Raw genomic sequence first — 5,344 nt, forward strand, 5'->3', positions numbered from 1 at the left:
AAGTAATGCGTGTCATATGAATAGAACGGTGGAAAGTTGCATGGCAATATATCTCGGAATGGCTATGGAAATGCCATAATAGGTAGGTATGGTGGCTGTTTTGAGGAAGGTAAATGGTGGGTGTATGGTACCGGCGAAAGTTGCATGGTACAAGAGAGGCTAGCAATGGTGGAAGGGTGAAAGAGTGCGTATAATCCATGGACTCAACATTAATCAAAAGAACTCATATACTTGTTGCAAAAATTTAGAAGTCATCAAAAACCAAAGCACTACGCGCATGCTCCTAGGGGGATAGATTGGTAGGAAAAGACCATCGCTCGTCCCCGACCGCCACTCATAAGGAAGACAATCAGTAAATAAAATTGTGCTCCAACTTCATCACAAAGCGGTTCACCATACGTGCATGCTACGGGAATCACAAGCTTCAACACAAGCATTCTTTAAATTCATAATCACGCAACTAGCATGACTTTAATATCACTACCTCCATATCTCAAAACAATTATCAAGCATAAAATTGATCATAGCATCCAATTGACTTTCTATGATAGTTTTTATTATACCCAACTTGGATGCTCATCATTCTAGGACCAACTTTATGATCATAGAAAATACCATGCTGTTCTAAAAGACTCTCAAAATAATATAAGTGAAGCATGAGATACAAGCAATTTCTTCAAAATCAAGACACCACCGTGCTCTAAAAGATATAAGTGAAGCACTAGAGCAAAAACTATCAAGCTCAAAAGATATAAGTGAAGCACATAGAGTATTCTAGCAAATTATAATCAAATAGGCTTCTCCAAAAAGGTGTGTGCAGCAAGGATGATTGTGGTAAACTAAAAATCAAAGACTAATATAATACATGACGCTCCAAGCAAAACACATATCATGTGGCAAATAAAAATATAGCTCCAAGTAAAGTTACCAATGAACGAAGACGAAAGAGGGGATGCCTTCCCAGGGCATCCCCAAGCTTAGGCTTTTGGCTATCCTTGAATATCTTGGGGTGCCATGGGCATCCCCAAGCTTAGGCTCTTCCCACTCCTTATTCCATAGTCCATAAAGGCTTTACCCAAAACATGAAAACTTCACAACACAAAACTCAACAGGAAATCTTATAAGCTCCGTTAGTGAAAGAAAACAAAACCACCACATAAGGTACTGCAATGAACTCATTCTTTATTTATATTGGTGTTAAACCTACTGTATTGAAACTTATTTATGGTTCATAAACTAATTTACTAGCCATAGAAGCATTGAAATAAGCAAACAACACACGAAAAACAGAATCTGTCAAAAACAGAACAGTCTGTAGCAATCTGTAACTAACGCAAACTTCTAGACCTCTAAAAATCCTACAAAAATAGGAAGTCCTGGAAAATTTGTTTATTGAACATCAGCAAAAAGAATAAACGCAAAAGCTCGTTCCTGTGATTTAACAAAATTATATTCGTGCGTGCAAAGTTTCTGTTTTTTAGCAGAATCAAATCAACTATCATCGTAGGTTATCCTATAGGTTCTACTTGGCACAAACACTAAGTAAAAGATAAAAACACATCTAAACATAAGATAGATGCAAGATTTATTACTAAACAGGAGCAAAAACAAAAAACATAAATAAAATTGGGTTGCCTCCCAACTAGCGCTATTGTTTAACGCCCCTAGCTAGGCATAAAAAGCAAAGATAGATCTAAGTGGTGCCGTAATAATAAGATAGATCTTGAAAGCTCATCTCATATTCTCTACGTTCGGAAGCTAGTTTCCTTTTAGGCAAGCAAAAGTAATCAAAAGGGCTAAATTTAGTGGGTCAAAGATCCCCAAGATCAATCACAGGAGGAACGAGTTCCTCCTTTGGCCCTTCATAGTGCACAACTATTTCATCACTAAAAGCATTCTTTTGACAAAATCTTGTGAGCCTATACTCAAGAGAGTATCCTAGCTCATTGCTTCGAAGGGCAAAATCATTATTAAGCTCATTAATGCAATCAACCAAGACATTGGTAGGAACCTTTTTTCTAAGGTTTTCATTAAAAGCGACATAATTTGAAGATTGAAAACGTCTAATTTCCTCTTGATCATAGAGGATCGCCTCTATGGGAGGACGACCGGCGTCCACCCTATAGTGCGCAAAGATTTCTTTGGCCTCTCTTATGATAAATCTAAATTCATGAGCCAAAAATATAGTGACAGCGTGCTTAATAGAAGAATGCTCAATATTAGAGAATTCTAGCAAAATTCTTTGTATGCAAGGATGCATATGCATAAATTGTCTTTCAAGCTCAACTACAAGCATAGCGACAACATCCGCAAGACTACTAGTTCTATGAAGAATAGAACACCCCATGGAAGGTAAAGCACCAGCACAAGTAAACAAATCTTGAATAACACCTTTGCCAATGATGTTACCACTACCGATTCGAAACTTTTTAGTATGCAAGATAGGGGGTTCATCGGCCGGAGCCTCAGGATTTTCTGTGTTCTCATTATTGTCCATATCAACGATAATCTCCCCAATTTCAGACATAGCGGCAAACAAAAGCAAGGCGGAATAAAACGAGCGAAAAGGAGGAGATTGGGAAAGAGAGGGCGAATAAAACGGCAAGGGTGAAGTGGGGGAGAGGAAAACGAGAGGAAAATGGCAAATAATGTAAATGCAAGGGAGATGGGTTTGTGATGGGTACTTGGTATGTCTTGACTTGAGCGAAGACCTCCCCGGCAACGGTGCCAGAAATCCTTCTTACTACGTCTTGAGCTTGAGGATAGGGTGATGCAACAAAGTGTAGCGTAAGTATTTCCCTCAGTTTTGAGAACCAAGGTATCAATCCAGTAGGAGGCTCCTCAAAAGTCCCACACACCTACAAAAACAAACTGAGAACTCGCAACCAACGCAATAAAGGGGTTGTCAATCCCTTCACAGCCACTTGCGAAAGTGAGATCTAATAAAGATAGTATGATAAGATAAATATATTTTTTGGTATTTTGTAATATAGATGCAAAAAGTAAAGATGCAAATAAAGGTAGATTGAAAGCAAATATGATAAGAGATAGACCCGGGGGCCATAGGTTTCACTAGAGGCTTCTCTCAAGATAGCATAAGTATTACGGTGGGTGAACAAATTACTGTCGGGCAATTGATAGAAAAGCGCATAGTTATGAGATTATCTAGGCATGATCATGTATATAGGCATCACGTCCATAACAAGTAGACCGACTCCTGCCTGCATCTACTACTATTACTCCACACATCGACCGACTCCTGCCTGCATCTAGAGTATTAAGTTCATAAGAACAGAGTAACACATTAAGCAAGATGACATGATGTAGAGGGATAAACACATGCAATATGATATAAACCCCATCTTGTTATCCTCGATGGGAACAATACAATATGTGTCTTGCAACCCTTTCTGTCACTGGGTAAGAACACCGCAAGATTGAACCCAAAGCTAAGCACTTCTCCCATGGCAAGAAAGATCAATCTAGTAGGCCAAACCAAACTGATAATTCGAAGAGACTTGCAAAGATAACTTAATCATACATAAAAGAATTCAGAGAAGATTCAAATATTATTCATAGATAAACTTGATCATAAGCCCACAATTCATCGGATCTCGACAAACACACCGCAAAAAGAGTTTACATCGAATAGATCTCCACAAGAGAGGGGGAGAACATTGTATTGAGATCCAAAAAGAGAGAAGAAGCCATCTAGCTAATAACTATGGACCCGTAGGTCTGTGGTAAACTACTCACAACTCATCGGAGGGGCAAGGATGTTGATGTAGAGGCCCTCCGTGGTTGATTCCCCCTCCGGCAGAGTGCCGGCGAAGGCTCCAAGATGGGATCTCGTGGATACAGAAGGTTACGGCGGTGGAAATTGTGTTTCGTGGTGCTCCTGGATGTTTTCGGGGTATGTAGGTATATATAGGAGGAAGAAGTACGTCGGTGGCCGCCCGAGGGGCCCACGAGATAGGGGGCATGCCCTACAGGGGGGCGGCCCCCTATCTCGTGGGGCCCTCGAAAGCTTCTTGACTTGCACTCCAAGCTCTCCAGATCACATTTGTTCCAAAAATCACGCCCCCGAAGGTTTCATTCCGTTTCGACTCCGTTTGATATTCCTTTTCTTCGAAATACTGAAATAGGCAAAAAAACAACAATATGGGCTGGGCCTCCGGTTAATAGGTTAGTCCCAAAAATGATATAAATGTGTAAAATAAAGCCCATAAACATCCAAAAGGGGTAATATAATAGCATGGAACAATAAAAAATTATAGATACATTGGAGACGTATCAACGTGCATCGCTTGAACATAAATCAATATCTACTTCGTATCATGGCCAAAGGTACAATATCGATTCAACGCTATAAAGATTGGACACTCACATATCACATTTTTTCTATCTAAATAAACCTTTTTAGTTGTGCATGCCAAAGTTACAGTGATGTTTCTTCAAGCAACCAATGTAGCTATCATGTACATGCACCATTGTTACTCTTGCATTCAAATTCATTAGTCTTGTATGATTTAAGGTTCTATTATGAAGTAATATATGTAATATTCATATATGAATTCAACAGGTACACAATTTATGAAATAGAGGCTATGTAATCATATGAGGTAACACTTTTAAGTAGCGGACTACAATATCCATTTCTTTTTTGCGCCTCTACACTAACACGTCAATGCATTATGTTTAAAGTAAATAACCAATGGCACTAAATTATCTATTTACACGAGAAATACATAGGCTGAGCGTTTGATCCCTTTTTTTTGTGAACGCGCCTCTACATCCGTACGATTGGCCGCGGCCGTGTGAACGTCCTAGTTACACTACAAAAAAAAAGACACATCCGTGACATTTTGGGCCGAATGAATTTTTTTCTGTCATACATATGACACTTCTATGACGATAATTGTGACAAAACCCGGTATCATCATAGATATGGTGGGCTCCTACTTCTATGACAAAAAATCATAACAGAAAATGGGATTTTCGTCCTGGGCGGGCCGGAGAAGCAGCTGCATGACATTCTTTGGGCCATCCATGACGGAAAAAACCGTGGTAGAAGCGAGGGGGAGGAAAATTTCAGGGAGTTGCCGGTTACGGTGGGAGGTCGGGGGCGGAGCGATGCGCGTTTCTCTCGTACGTACATGCGTGTGTGCGAGGCGTTGGCTCTAACTGAAGTGGAGCGAGGCGTTGGGCTCTAACTGAACCCGAGCGATTGCACTATAATTACACGTTACTGAACCCGAGCGATCAATCGATGGCTGTTAATTGAACCCGATGGAGCGATTCCTTCGCTACTGCTGCTACTGAAGCCAATCGATGCTGCCTCTGG

This window comes from Triticum aestivum, chromosome 1B (genome assembly GCF_018294505.1).
Source record: "Triticum aestivum cultivar Chinese Spring chromosome 1B, IWGSC CS RefSeq v2.1, whole genome shotgun sequence".
NCBI classification, from domain to species: domain Eukaryota; kingdom Viridiplantae; phylum Streptophyta; class Magnoliopsida; order Poales; family Poaceae; genus Triticum; species Triticum aestivum.